At 52.4% G+C, this 15,499-nt stretch overlaps 1 protein-coding gene across 31 annotated transcripts in view; it reads right to left on the bottom strand.

The window, feature by feature from the left end:
- Window positions 1–1,266, bottom strand: part of Add1 (adducin 1) — a 73,453-nt gene extending 72,187 nt beyond the window's left edge. For 22 of the 31 annotated variants that reach the window (XM_021260378.2, XM_021260377.2, XM_021260382.2 and 19 more), the window contains exon 1: window positions 1,088–1,264. The gene's annotated coding sequence lies outside the window, so the exon portion shown is untranslated. Of the gene's footprint in view, window positions 1–1,013 lie in introns of all 31 variants that reach the window. The other 9 variants (XM_087187789.1, XM_021260372.2, XM_021260371.2 and 6 more) reach the window with 8 other exon arrangements.
- Between the last annotated feature and the right edge of the window lie 14,233 nt (window positions 1,267–15,499).

Raw genomic sequence — 15,499 nt, 5'->3', positions numbered from 1 at the left:
AAAACAACTTTACTATTCTAGTTTGCCTCACCGAAATAAAGGGGTGTATTAAAATTCTGGATTTTCAAAACTGATGTAAACCAGGCATGGTGGTGCTTGCCTGTAATCCCAGCACTCTGAGAGACTGAGGCAGGAGGATTGTGAGTTTGAGACCAGCCTGGGCAATTCAGCAATTTAGTGAGACCCTCACTGTCTCAAGGGGGGGGGGGGGGGGTGAGGCTGTGGCTCAGGGTCAAGGCCCTGATTTCGACCCTCAGCACAAGGGGGTGGAGGGTGTACAGCACTGGTTTCAACCATTAACTAAACACTGCAATTTCTGCAGTCCACCCTCGGCCTGAAATGTCCTCCCCTACTGGTGCCTGCTGAACTTCTTCCTACTTGTGGGCTTCTGGCATGTTTTCATGATTTCGTTCTCCAAGACAGACTGGATCATTCATGCTTGTGTTTCCACTCACCATTAAGACCGCAATCAATTTCTAACACACGATTTCTCTAAAATAACTCACCAGCCATCAGCTATGTTTTTGGTCTTCGGGAACTATGACAATTGCTTTTTGTAGTTGTGAGCAGAAAATCAGTCAAACCAGCAGCAGTTTCAGATGAACTGAAGTATTTATTTCAAAGTGGGTATGCATCAAAAGAGCAAAAGTCAGCCACCGAATACGCTGAGATATTAATTACAAGAATAACTATTAAAATAACTCTTAAGGGAAGAGGTTCTGGAACATTTTTTAAAAGGGAAGCCCACGATGACCAACAGGCCGTCTCTAATGAAGTCCAGGACTACGCTATCACCATTCGCGTGCAACGTGGCTTTCTCTTTGGTCAGAAGAGCCGCGGCAGGACGCGGAGGAGTCTGCTCGGAAGCCCGCAGGGCCGCGCGCGGACAGTGACGGCGCCGACTCCGCGTCCGGCCGGGACAACCCGGGCGCCCGGATCCCGAAGCCCGCTCCCCGTCGCACAGCCGCGGCCTCCCCGCCCCACTCGCTGTCAGGCGCGCCCCGCCGCCTCACCCAGGCCCCGCGTCCCGCCGCCGCCCGCAGACCGGGCCGTGCGCCATGCGCCCCGACCCCGCTGCGCGCCTCACCTCCGCGGCTAACCGAGGGCGGCTCGCGACTCGGGTCCGAGTGCAGCCTCAGCCTCAGGGCTCTGGCTCGCCTCCGGCTCCGCCCCCTGCCCGCCGCGCGCACCCGGGCCTGCCACCGCGGCCCGCCCGGCCTCTCCGCCCCTTAGCCCTCGCGCTCGCCCCCGCCGCCGCCCGGGCTGGGTGCGGCCTGCGGCGGGCCGCCCAACAACTCGCCGTCTCATTGGCTTGCCTTACGCCGCCGCCGCCGTCAGCATCACGTTCTGCGATTGGCTACTCAATGAGGGCGGTGGGCGTGGTCTTGTTGGGACCGGGGGGGGGCGGTGGGCGGGGCTTGCTCCCGCTTGGCCGTGCTGGGTGGCGGGTTCTGGTCCCGCCGGATCCTCCCACTGCCGCCCCCATCCGGCTCGGGGGCGCGCTGGAGCCTGGTCGCTCGATGCTGCCTCGCTCGGTCGGCGAATGGCCTCGGCCCCGCGTGGGCGCCGCGGGCGGGCCCCGGGCGGCCTTCGGGGCGGGCGATCAGGGTGGGGTCGGATGGCGGGGCCTGCGGGCCCTGATAAGACTCCGCCGACGGCAGGGCTGCCCTCCCCGTGTCGGGCGGCCTGCTGATGCTGGTTGACAAGCCCTGTAGCAGTTCCTAGACTGGAACTGCAGGTGTCCAGCTACTGACTAAAGTCAGGGCGAAGCTTGGCATCTGCCTTCACATTCCGCGTCCCCTCGGTTACCAGAAAACTTTGGGTGCCATCCCTGCTCAGCTGTGATGGGCACGCTAACTCAGGGAGTGTCTGTTCGACGAGGTTTATTATCCCTAATTTGCCTCACCTGTGTCCCAACCCTGTTCAACCCTAAGGACGCCGAGGGCAGAGACCTTAAGCTACTCCCAGAAGTCTCCATTGCCCTAGGTCTATCGGGTCACCCTGAACTAACCCCAGTCTTCTGTTGGAACTAAATGGCCCCTCAAGCCGTAGGAGGCAGACTGGGAGACCAGGGCTCAGACAATGACCTACAAGGTCTGGTTTGTCCCAAACCCTGGGGGTATTGTAACCTCTGCTGGTTTGGCCTTGAGACACCTGGGGGTAATGTGATTGGTTCTTCTACTAATTGGGAAGTGGGGCCCAGGACTGTCCTGGTTAGTTGATGGCTTGTCCTGGTCACTGGTTTTGGAGTAGCGTTGGTTCCTTTCCTAAAAGCCTTGGAGACACATCTTTCACTGAGCAAGGGTTCTGAATTTCTCAGGCTCCTTCCTGCTTCTCCAGCTGTTGTCTGCTCTGTGCTGCTAGCAGCTGCTCTGTTTGTGTGTCCCCCTCTTCTGGACCCCTCTTGGGGTCCTCGGGGCTGTGTTCTCTGCCACACAGATCCCAAGAAAAAAACAGATCCCAAACTGGTGAAAACCTCCCAATAATCCTTTTCTTTTTCACTCAGGGTCTACAGAAGATAATTCCCAGTTTTGCTAGGGTTGGGGACCTGGTTTCTCAGCCAGGCAGCCCAGCTGATGGCTTGGCTCACACCACCCATCACCCTTAGGAGGCTGATGGCGCTCGGGGATCGGAGGTTCTCTGCCCAGCACTTTGCTCAGCTCCAACTCGACCCCCAACCCCTTCAGTTGACCGCTTTTGCTGTGCTGCTTTTCTGATTCAGTCTGTTGTTAAATCATTATCCTTTCTGGACTCACTGGGACCCCTGCAGCCTCCATAAACAATTTGCCAAACATATTTCGGAGATCTGAGGCATCCCAGTGGGTCATCTCAATTCTTTCATACAAGGAAAAAGGGAGACTTTTCCCTTCAAGATTTGGCTGCCATAGCTCTCTCTCTCTTTTTTTTTTTTTTTTTTTTTGGTACCAGGGATTGAACTCAGGACCTTGCGCTTGCGAGGCAGGCACGGTGCCATAGCTCTCTTGTTTCATCTCCTGGTAAAAGGGAGGTGGCAGGCCAGGACAAGTAAGTCTAGGGAGTTTTTGTGGTAGACTATACAAGACTCTTCCATCTAATAAAGTCCCTGCTATAATTCAGGGGCTTCAGGGAACATTCCAAAGGACTCACCACTAGGATGCCGTTTGGAAAACTGGGGCAAATTTAAGAAGAAGGGTTCAAGAAAAAGAACCTGATTTTCTTTTGTAACACAGCCTGGCCTCAGCATCAGCTGGGGAGCCAGGAGAGGTGGCCAAAAAATGGGTCCCTCCATTACATCATAATTCTACAGCTAGATTTGTTCTGCAAGAGGAAAGACAGTTGGGGCGAGATCCCTTATGTCCAGGATATATGGATATGGATTTGAAGAAAGCCCACTGGGTTTGTGTAGCCTTGTCTCACCCCAAAGAGGAACTAGACATTCTGCATCGCTCCATTTTAAACCTGCCCCTTTCAGGGAGAACCCCAAGATCAGGCCCCCGTACTTGTCCTGGGCACGGAAAGCTCTGTAGAATTCGAGGGTCTTCACTGAGCCTCAGACCCTCTCCCCATCTCCTGGTCAGCCGAGGTTAGAGGACTCCTGTCCCTCCACCTAGGTTGGCTGAGGTGCCAGACACTCAGCACTATAGGAGACACTGCTGCCAGCCCTGCTGGTACAAGGAGTGAAATTTCCTACCAACCCACCCCCCAGCTCTGCCCTCTGGGCGCAACCACCTCCCTCTGTGTCACACTTAGCCAGAAGTAAAGAGAGGTTTGGCCAGTTCTCAGGATTTCAGCTGCTTTACTGAGGAATTCAACAGGGTTCCTCTGACCTTTGACCTGACCTGTGGCCATTCAGATACTGCTGTTCCACTGCTGTGCGGTGAGGAGAGATTCTGTGGCCATGATATTTTCCGAGCTCCCAACCCAGGAAGTGATGCTGGGCAGAAGGGTCAGGGAGCGTCCCCTGAGATGGGGAGTACCGTAGTTACAAGATAACATGCATGGTAAGAGGAGATGGGAGGTCTGTTCATTATGGCAAGATCTGAGAAGCGAGCCAGGAGCCTGGAGAAATCCTGCAGAATTTCAGGGGCAATCAGTGGCGGTCATTAGAAAATAAACTAACCTAGACCCCAGCAGCCCAGAAGACAAGTCTTCCTGGCCATGCACTCTGTGGCCCTATCAGTCCCACACATACAGAGAGAGTTGCAGAAGACGACACCTGGCCCACAGACTCCATGAACCGGGTCATGGAAATACCTCTTAGTGTCTTCAATAATTGGGATAAGGTGGACGAGGAGAGAGGATCAGGAGGACAAAAGAAAGCTGTGTTCTTAGCTGCAGCCTTTGGCTCCTTGCTGGCCATGGCTGCCTAACAGTGGCCCAGGCTGCAGCTCCCAGGACGCTGCCCCTTAGGAAAAACCAACGTGCATTCTGCAGACACAGTCACCGGAGGAGGGAATGTCAACCGCAGAGCAAACTGGGGCAGCCCAAACCCACGATGGCCAAGAGAGCTGCTAGGATCTCAGCTCTGAAAGGAACAGCTATAGGCCTAGCAGGCCACCATGAAGCCACTAAGAGATCTTGCCATGGCCTTAGACCTGCCTCCAAGTACAGGGGAAACCTTAAAAAGCATCCAGGAGTCCCTAGATTCCCTGGCAAATGTCCCTGAGAGACTAGCCCTACCTTATCTCCTAGCCAGTGAAGGGGAGTATCGCAGTTATTAACAAAACCTGTTGTTCCTATGCGAATAACTCAGGAGGGGTTGAAGCTCACATAAAAAGGGTGATGAATGGACTGCCTTACTATACCCCTACTACCAGGACCCAGAGCCAAACACCATCCCAACAGAAATAATAGCTGTCTACCCAGCCTTACTTGGCTTCTACCCTTCCAGGCCCTCTTGTTGCTGTTTTGCTGATTTTTAGTTTGGGCCTGCATCTATTTTAATTTTTAAGTTTGTTTCCTCAAGGCTGCAACACTTTCAGACAAAACTAATAGTTGCCCAGGGAGGGGTATGAGGTCTCCTTGTTCAGGAGCCAGCACCGCCCACCCTGTCCCTCTTAGATCAGACCCCCAGGGGTCCCTATAACCCCCAGGGCAGGTAGGGTCTGCACCCAGGTATCAGCCTGAGCCAATTATGGAAGGTAAGAGAGCACAGCCCCTTGCCCTTTAGGGAGGATGGAATCTCTTGGGAGAACTGGGAAAATGAGGGGCCCCCTGGGAGGAAAGTGCAGGGGTACTCCTGGGCCTGACCCCAGGACCTGTGGCCCATTTAAAGCATGGCAGGTATTTGTCCCTCCCTCTCCTGCAGTGAGGGTGGCTCTCCGGGGACCTGGTGGAACCAGTCCCAAGAGTCAGCAGACCACAGCCCGGCCAGGACCGGAGACCAGCTGTGCAAGCCGACCCTTGTCCTTGTTCCCTTTCCGCTAAACCCCAAGCTTCTGTTAATACCTCAAAAATGTCTATTCTCTTCCTCTTTTTCTTTTGATGCTGCACATGGTCCCTTTATCTATTTTATTTCTCTGCTGTCTTGTTAGACAAGGTTGCTTAGAGCCAGACATGGAGGCACACACACCTGTAATCCCAGCACTCTGGGAGGCTGAAGCAGGAGGATCATGAGTTCAAGCCCAACCTGAGCAACTTAGCAAGACCCTGTCTCAAAATAAAATTTAAAAGGGGCTGGGAATGTAGCTAGTGCAAAGGCCCTGGATGCAATCCCCAGTACTGTTCTTTTTTAAAGTTGCTTAGAGATCTGTTACCCAAGCCAGCCCTAGATAAAATACAGGGAAACACTATGAGTCCAAATTCAGAAATTTTGTAAGGATTGTTTCAAATGTAAATTTAAGAAAGAAAAGAACAGTAAGAGATAGATGTAAAGAAATTTATAGATATGGAGAGTTAAAAATGGAAAATGCTTTTGGATGAGAAAGGATTTTATGTGGTAAAGATTTTTAGAATGTCTAAGCAATAAGGTTTTTTAAAAATATTGATTTGCTCTTGGTACAAATTTACAAAAACTGGCTTAGAAAAAAATTTTTTTTATCTTTTATCAAGATTTTTTTGTTGTTTTCTGCTGTAAGATTCTAATTACTTAAGAAAGTGAGGGGCCGGAGATTTGGCTCAGTGGTGCCACCACCTGCCTCCAAAGCCCAAGGACCTGAGTTCGATCCCCACCCACCCACCCCCCCCACACCAAAAAAAAAAAAAAAAGAAAGAAACTGAGTCCTAAAGGAGTCAGGGTTTAAATGTTAGTTTAACTGTCAGTTTATAACTGTGGCTAAATGAACAGCTATTATTTTAGGTTACTGTAGTATATTTGATGCCTTATATATCTGGCATTAGAAATATGCATTCATCTGAGGACTAAATATGCTATGAATCTGAGCTTTGTCTAAATGGTCTTTTTTTGGGGGGTGGGTACTGGGGATCGAACTTGGGTCCTTGTGCTTGCGCAGCAGGCGATGAAACCACTGAGCTAAATCCCCATCCCCAGCTTTGTCTAAATGTTGATCAAAAGTTTATAGAGTTTAAAAAAAAAAAGTAAGTCAAAAGTTTATGGAGTTAAAAGTATTTATAAGCTGGGCCAGGGATTTGGCTCCGTGGTTTTGCCGCCTGCCTCACAAGCGCAAGGTCCCAAGTTTGATCCCTGGTACCAAAAAAAAAAAAAAAGTATATATAAGCTTAATACATGCAAGGTAACCAGTAAGTGCTCTCTTTTATACAATATGCATCACATTTAGACCTTAAACATAAAAAATGGTCAAAACTTTTGGCATTTTTGTCTGCTCTTTGTACTTAGTACCATTCAGAGGGGGGAAACCTGTCATTTGGACAGTCTTGCCATTTAAAACATGGCACACATCAATTCGCTTTGACTAAGCATTTTGTTGTATTATTGAGATGCTTGTGTGGTGCCAGTAATAAGACTATTTGAGGGCATTAGCTCTGTTTCCTAAACTTGTGAGGGGTCTAAAACTGTTCTCTGATACAGCTTTGTAGACCTGGTCCATAATTGGGTAAATAGCTACACTACTGCACCAAGATTCTGCCTCAAAAGTAAAAACTAAATGAACATCCGAATGCCTCTGTTAGCTGTGACGCTAGTCCTTGCTGGCACTTTTGCCTGTTAAATCTGTGTCCCCCAGAGCCCAAGCTAAGTTCCAAGATGTTAACCTCAGGAGAACACTTTACCATGCTGTTTTTTCCAAACTAAAGTTATTATAATAACGATAGACTTTTTCAGGTATGTTTGTATGCCCTAATTATATCATGACTATCATCTTTGAGCCAAAATAATGAAATGTGCCTAAACACATTCCAAACAGTGCCACTCCAATAATTAAAATATTGAGTATTAGTCACCTAGAAAGTTCACGTGTGGGCCAGGCATGGTGGTGCACGCCTGGAATCCCAGCACTTTGGGGAACTGAAGCAAGAGGATCCCAAGTCTCAGCCCAGCTTGGGCAACGTGGCAACTTGAAAAATCCTGTTTCAAATTTTTTAAAAAGGGGATGGGGGAGATGTAACTCAGTGGTGCCACTCCTGCATGGCAACCACAAGGTCCTGAGTTCGATCCCCAGCACCCAAAAATAAATAAATCAATAATAAAGGTTAATTGTGATCATCTACTTAGTTAAACGCCCACCAGGAAAGTAGTCCAGGTCACCCTGGACTCCAGCAGAGCTCACAGGACTGAGCAGGCCCAAAAGAGAACCCAGTTACCCCTCAGGCCATAGGGCACCTTCCTGAGCTAATGATCAACAAATCCCATCACCCCAGGAAACCTGTCTGCACTTTGTGGATGGCAGGTCTGGTCCACTTCTTCAGCCCTGTGGCCCTCTGTCCCTCAAGTGGAAACTTCTTCATCTCTTGCTGCCCTTTGTTAGGTGCCCGGCTTCATCCTCTCCACCTTCATTCTCTCTCTCTCCAGTTAAAGCTCTCCCCATGCTGAAGGCTTCTGTTTGCATTTCCTTTATCACCGAGGCTGCAGTGTGGTGCCAGCAGGAGTCACCACAGTGCAGCCCAGGCGTCAGTGGGCTGGTCACCTGCCCATGACCAAAGGCCAGCCCGAGACACAGGCCAGCACCCTCCTACACACTGTCCCTGCTGGCGTCTCATCAGAGACAAACGGGCAGAGCCTCTTGTCCCTGCAGACCCACAGAAAGCTGACCAGAGCCAGCAGTGGCAGACTCATGCGAGCCCAGGGCCTCTGCTCCCGGTGGGCTCCTCCCCTGACCACAGGAGTCCAGGACTGTGGGTGGCAGTCCGTGGTCCCTGTCCCAGGGACGCGTCTCCCGCAGGCTGACTCTCCAATGGCTTTTCTGACAAGCGTCCACAAGGTCTGGTCCTTCTGTAAGAGGCACCAGTGAAGGCTTGGGGTAAGAAAGAGGGAGGGAGGAAACATAAAGATATAAAAAGAAATTTATTGGGCATAGTAATGCACACCCATAATCCCAGCTACTCAGGAGGCGAAAGCAGGTGAATCACCTGTTAATGACCAGCTTAGGCATTTCAGTGAGACCCTTTCTCAAAATAAAATAAAAAGGGCTGGGGATATAGCTCAGAGCTGGAGTGCTTTCCTAGCATGCCGGAGACCCTCAGTTCAGTCCCTAGCATGGAAAAAAAACAGAGGTGGGGATTGGAAGGACAGAAATAATACTTAAAGATACAAACCCACAGGTCCAAGAAGCTTAAAAAGCAATATCTACCACACCTGCCTGGCAAGCACAAGGTGCTGAGTTTGATGAGTTTGATTTCTGGTACCAGGAAAAGTCTAGAGTGCTACTGGACTCTTGTAGTAATGCAGTGGGTTTTTTTGGTGTGGTTGCATGTGTGTGTGTGTGTGTGTGTGTGTGTGTGTGTGTGTGTGTTTGAGATAGGGTCTCACTATGTAGCCCAGGCTGGCCTTGAACTCGTAGTGATCCTTCTGCCTCAGCCTCCTAAGCTGGAAGGGAATGTTTCTACAGGACATCAAGACTGACTCTGAGGGAAGACCTGCCCATCATAAGCTAAGTTCTGGCTCCCAAGTCATAAAGTCAGGCAGATCCAGCCCAGTCCGGGAGTGGCAGCTCCACACTCAGGCTGAACCTGGTACAGAAGGAGGCGGTAAAGACCCCACGTTACCCACTTGTGCAGTGCAGTGTCCCCCACCGCCTCTCACCTGTGGTCTGGAGGGTCCCAGGACGCGGTGGCAGGAGGAGAAGGGAGGTCAGCCTGGCGTGTTGGCATGCAGTGGGAAGGGCCTGCTGCCACCCGTGTCCCCTCAGTAGGTGCACCAGGAGACAGTGGTGAGAAGGCCCACGCCCACAGCCGCAGCTTCCTGGGGATGGTGGCCGTTCCCGGCGTGTGAAGGGGTGATCAGAATGGCTTGGTTAGGAGCCCAGATGTGACAGTCTGGAAGCTGGAGGACGAGGAGGTCTGAAGGAGAGGCATGTGGGGGACAGGGGAGCCACACAAGGTCCACAGACCTCCTCCTAGCTTGGTGATGTCCACCACAAGCAATCTAAACAACCTGGCAGATGGAGCCAGCTCTGTGCTCCGGCGCTGCAGAGCTGGCACTGTGTATCGTGAACAAAGTGGCCATGGTGGCAGGATGAGACTACGCATGAGCCAGCATGGCTGGGCTCCTGATAACCAAGGCAGATCCAGCTACTGCCACGGCCAAGCTGCCAGTCTGCCAGCCTCAGAGACCGTGACAGAGCCCGGGGAGACACCTAGGCTACACTGGACCCTTCTATCCTAGAAAAGGCTGCAGTTCGGGCTCACCGGGACAGCTGCACATCTAGGCATGCATTTCCCACTTCCAGCTAGCACAACTACCCAAGAGCTCGAGTGCCCAATCTGCTGACACTGACCCATGACATGATCGCCTGGGACCAAGGCTCCAGCTTACATGGCATGGGGTGTGACACTGGGCACGTGACCAGGGCACCCATGCTCCCGCTGCACCATCTGGAAGCTGGTCTCCAGAAGTGATGGAAGGGCTGCATGGGGGGCCGGGGGCTCCGGTGGGGACAGCATCCTGGGAGCAGAGAGCAGTTCATCCCTTAACCTGAGCCGAGCTAGGAGGCTGAGCCCCAGTAGGTGTAATTCCCGGGGACCAAAGAAGGAAACATGCTTCCCGTCCTGCGACCTTATCTCTCAGGTTTAGAGGCTCCTCCTACTAGGGGTCAGAGTACGGCTGAAGCTTGGCTGATACCTGCTCACCTGGAGGCCTTGTGCCAGCAGATCACAGGCACAGGGAGGGGTGGCCATCCGTCCCTGACCTCAGGCTTGTGAGCGTGCAAGGCTGCCGGCTACGAAATGGGCACAGGCAGAAGTTCATTTGGGACTTGAGACCCTCGCACCCATGCTGGAATGGAACCCTGGGACTCACACACTGGGCAAAGTGCTCTGCCACTCTGCCTCACCTCGGCCCTCAGGTGTTCGGGGTGGGGTGGGCATCTCTGGGTCTTCCCACAGTGGTAACTGCATGGGCAAGCATGGCACTCAGACCACTGAGGGCAGGAGGCTCGGTGAAAGAGCATATGACTTTCTAACTAGGAGGAAAGGGGAAATGGAATGACTTGTCTTTTTAAAGTGTCTCGGTCCAAAAGAATGAGAGAAAAGAAGAGGAAAAGAATAAAGAGATGCTGGATGTGGCAGCACGAGCCTGCAGGCCCCACTATTGGGAGGCTGAGGCAGGAGGATCACCTGAATCCAGGAGTTTGAGACCAGCCTGGCAACGCAGCAGGACCCCATCTCAGAAAAGAAACACAAGCACCTGGGACAGTAAGAGGCCCAGGCTGGGCTGTGGCTCAGAAGTAGAGTGTTTGACTGGCAGGCACAAGGCCTGGGGTTCAATCCCCAGTCCTGGAACAAATAAAAATAAAACAAAATAAGCTGGTAGTTTTAGTTACATTAAACACAAACATACAAAGTGCTCCAGTTAAAAGGCAAGGCTAAACTGGTTGTGGTGGTGCACACCTGTGATCCCAGCACTCAGGAGGCTGAGGCAGGAGGATCGCCAAGAGTTTAAGGCTAGCTTGAGCTACATGGTGAGTTCAAGGGCAGTCTGGACTACATAGCGATACCCTGTCTCCAAAAACAAACAAAAAGGCAAGGTATGTTTTATATACTATTAGCAAACAAACAAAAAATGAAATTATGAAAATACACATTTTACAATAGACCAAAAGAAATATGAAGAATCAAGAAATCAAACTTAACAAACGTGAGCAAGACCATAATGGCAAAATTATAAAACCTACTGGCAAACTTTAAAGAAGACCCAAATGAGTAGAGAAGCAGACCAGGCTCATGAACCAGAAGACTCAACACTGTAGAGATGTCAGTATTCCTCAAGCTGTTTTGTAGCAATAATGAATTCCAAGTCAAAATGGGTGGGTCAGAGATTTAGCTCAGCAAGGTCCTGAGTTCGATCCCTGGGGAAAAAAAGCCCCTGTGTTGTTCCCATTGGAACTGACAGATAGCTTTAAGTTTGACGTGGCAAGCAGGCATGGCAGCATCTGTAGTCCTAGCTACTTGGCAGGCTGAAACAGGAAGACTACTTGAGCTCAGGAGTTAGGTGCCTAACTGGGCAACATAATGAGACTCCATTTAAAAATAAGAGGTTTTTGGGGCCAGGGATTTAGCTCAGCGGTTCCGGCGCCTGCCTCGCAAGTGCAAGGTCCTGAGTTCGATCCCTGGTACCAAGAAAAAAAATAAAATAAAATAAGGGGGTTTTTTTGTTTTCCATTTTGTTTCAGGTACTAGGGATTGAATCCAGAGCCTTTACACTGAGCTATATTCCCAACCTTTTTTATTTTGAGATGGTTCTTGCTAAATTGCTAAACTGCTTAGACTGGCCTCAAACTTTTGATCCTCCTGCCTCAGCCTTCTAGAGTGCTGGGATTACAGGCATGTCCCACACAACACCTAGCTGAAAATTTCTTAAATGAGTAACAAAGAGCACTAACTAAAATGGAATCACCAATCAAAAGGCTTCAAAAATAAGAACTGATCATCAGAAGATGCTGTAATCAGTTAAGCCACAGAGTTGGAAGAGATATTTGCAACACACCTTACTAACAATATCAAGAGTGTATAGGGCCTGGGGCCGGGGATTTAGCTCAGTGGTTCTGGCGCCTGCCTCACAAGTGCAAGGTCCCGAGTTCGATCCCTGATACCAAAAAAAAAAAGAGTGTATAAAAGAAAGCCTATAGATTTATTAAAAACATCAGGTAAAAAGCAGGCAAAAGAGGTGAAGAGACACTTCACAGGAGACAAAACCAACATAGTTAATTCACCATGCTCAATTTCCTTAGTGTGAGCTAACTGCAAACTAAAACCAGAATTGAACACCCACCAGACTGGGAATGTGAAAAGCCTGGCAAAGCCTCGGGTGGGCAGGACCCGGAGCTGAAGGGCTTCTCTTACTGTCACGGGCACGTGCCCTAGAGCGCTGTTCCAGAAAAGCAGAAAGAAGGCCCTGGAGCCCGGACAGTGGGGATCCCACAATGGGAACAGCCCAGTGCCGGATCTCACAGGGGGCTTCCAGTACCGAGCTGCACTCACCAGCGGAGCAAATCCCACTGAGGCGCCAGTGGCCAGACGCCAAAGCTTGCGTCTGCTCTGTGTGGTTCCAATGCCATAAAACACAAAAACAGGAAAAGGCTGGGAAGGATGCATAATTGGGCAGTGGAGGCTTTCGGGGAAAATAAGAACACAAGACACAAAGACAGGGCAGGATGCCAGGTGCAGTGGTGTAAGTCTACAATCCTGGCACTCTGGGAGGCTGAGGCAGGAGGATCACAAGTTTGAGGCCAGCCTGGGAAAATTAGCAACTTAGAGAGATCCTGTCTCAAAGTAAAAAATAAAATAAAAAGGGCTAGTACGTAGCTCAGTGCAAAGGCCCTGGGTTCAAACCCCAGTACTGTAAAAAACAAAAAAAACAAAAAGAAAAGAAAAACAGAGGCCATGTGGGAGGAGAGGGCACCTGGATGCTGCAGGCTCCCTTCTGAGCTTGCTGGATGTGCATAAGAATTTGTCAGGCTGCGGTGTATATGTTTTATTCACTTTGTTTTATTCCACAGGAAATGAGGAAATGAGCAGCCCAGGGTATGGGCAGGGAGAAGGCCAGAGGGCAACTTGAGGGCAGGGGTCAGGCAGCCTCTGAGGGTCCTGTGGCCTCAGACAGGGCCTGTAGGAAGAGGTGTGCTCCCCGCTCCCATCGCCCCAGGGCCAAAGTGCGGCTGCACTGGTGGAGCATCAGGGTTGCAGCCTCCGCTCCTCTAGACACACGGTGCCTGTGTGACCGTGGGGTTGTCTGCTCACTTTCCGCCAGGGCCTGGTCATGCTCAGGACCCTCTGCTTCTGGGCCGCAGAAAAATGGGGGTGGCAGGGCCAGCCGAGGGCAACCCTGGTCCTGGTGAGCAGTGAGAAGCCCTTGCCTTTCCTGCCTCAGCCCACCCTGGCCCTGCCTGGGAGGCGGAAGCCTCTCAGGGCTGAGTCCTAGCCCCCACCAGCAGGGGAACTCCCCACTCAGGACCTGGAGCAACTCCAACTCGTGAGGGGTCGGTTCTGCTTCTAAAGTCATCTCTGGGGTGGGGTGGCAGAGCGCGGCCTAACCTGAGGAACTGGTCATCCCCAGCACTGCAAAAATAATCAAAAACTGTGCGTGGCGGCACATGCCTGTAATCCCACCCCTTAGGAGGCTGATGCAGGAGGAGTGCCCTGAGTTCGAGGCCAGCCTGAGCAACATAGCAAGACCCTGTCTCAAAAAAAAAAATCATAATAAAGAAAAAAATAAAAATACTCAATTAAAAATCTGAACAAACAAAAAAGCAAAAGGCACAGACTTTCAGGTCAATTGTAGGAAACATAAGACACGGCTTGTTCAGCTTGGGGGAGCAGCCTACAGTCCTGGGGCCTTCCCCAAGCCCTGGACAGAACCGGCTCTGCCTGTATCATGCCAGGATGGGTCCCAGCCCCCTGCAAGCCTCAGGCTCTATGGGCACAGTGGGGAAGCAGGGCCTTCTGAGGTCGGCTTTGTTCCCCAGAGCTGTGGCCCCGAGGAGCCAGCCGGACACACAAACGAGAGCTGTCAGTGTAAAGACTGAGGTCACTGGGAGCCAGGCAGGCGAGGATCTTGGCTTCAGGCAGAGAAGCAGGGCTGAGCTATACAAGGAGCCTAGGGAGGCTGGGACAGGCACACAGCCAAATTCCCGGCCCAGCACCCCCGAGGCACAAAGTGCTCTGGAGGTGGGTCATGCCCCCCAGGCGGAGAACACCCACAGCAGTCTGGTCGGGAACCCCCATCACTCTTGCTGGTGAGGCCCTGGCACAGAGCACCCAGCTGTGTCAGCCAGCGCAGACCCTGGGGTGGGACTGGGTGCTGCCCAGTGTAACCCACACCCCTTCCAGACAGGCGCCCTCATCTGGGACAGGAGCCCTGAGCCAGCCCCAGCTCAGCTTGACAAAGTAGCGCTGTCCCGGCTCCGCTTCTGCACCCCAAGAATGGGACTGTGGCCACAGTGGGCAGTGGGGGCCCCCAAGTCCCCAACAGGCAACATGGGGCAAAGAATCCCGACCACGGGCAGGAGAGTGGCTGGTTTCCCAGGGATAGTGCAGAACACGCTGGGCTCCCTGGCCCCTCGCCCAGGCAGGCTGAAGAGGAAACAGCACAGGGTGGGGCAAGCACTGGTTCCTGGCTGGGACACCCTCAGGGCCTGTCCTCACCCTGCGCCCCACAGTGCACAGGGGCCGCCCATCTGCTCACCTCGCTCATCCAGTAAACCACAGGCCCCCAGGGCTGTGCCCTGGACAGTCAGCCGCTGGTGGCCCCAGTGCAGGCCGCCAGGTAGGTTTCATCTTACGACCTCCCCCTTCCCCAACGCAGAGAGCGAGGAGCAGATGATCCTGGTTCCCAGCCAGCCCCGGCCCAGCCACATTTCCTTTCCTGCTGGAATTCCATGGCGGGTCTGTGCCTGAGCCAGGTGGCACCCAGAGGACTCGGGACCTGGAGCCCTGGCCTGTGCAGGGGCCTCCCATCCCCAGGAGGTCCTGGCTGTCCCTGCACACCCAGCAGCCCTGAGCCCTGCGCCGCCTGCACCATGAGCTGGGCCAAGTTCAGGCAGAGGCATCGCAGCCACACCCAGTGGCCCAGACCAGGCTCGGGAGGCTCTCAGACTATTGGCTAAAGCAGCAAACTGGCGAGCGCAGACGTGGGGCCTTCAGCCCTGCACCCTGCCGCGGGCCCCAGGTGCCGGTGCGGGCTATAAGCCAACCGCCACATGTGGCCCTGAGCTGCTCCAGGTCTGGGCACCGGGGAGGGACTCAGCAGCCTGGGGCACCACCTCTTTGGGTCCTGTGCTGCTGATAGCCATTTTGGGGAAAATCATTTCATGATTAAAGTATGCTATAGCCAAGGCCCAATGTCACCTTGCCTGCGAGCCACTTTGGGGGTGGAAACAACTCCGTTTTGACTCAGGTCACAAGTTAAGGCCTCAATGGTCTGTGATTCTGTGACACTCGAGGGCAGGAG

The sequence above is a fragment of the Heterocephalus glaber genome, unplaced genomic scaffold, assembly GCF_053883595.1.
Source record: "Heterocephalus glaber isolate CG9 unplaced genomic scaffold, H.glaber_assembly_v1.0 deba00001509, whole genome shotgun sequence".
NCBI lineage: Eukaryota > Metazoa > Chordata > Mammalia > Rodentia > Bathyergidae > Heterocephalus > Heterocephalus glaber.
This window is presented reverse-complemented; position numbering and strand designations above follow the sequence as displayed.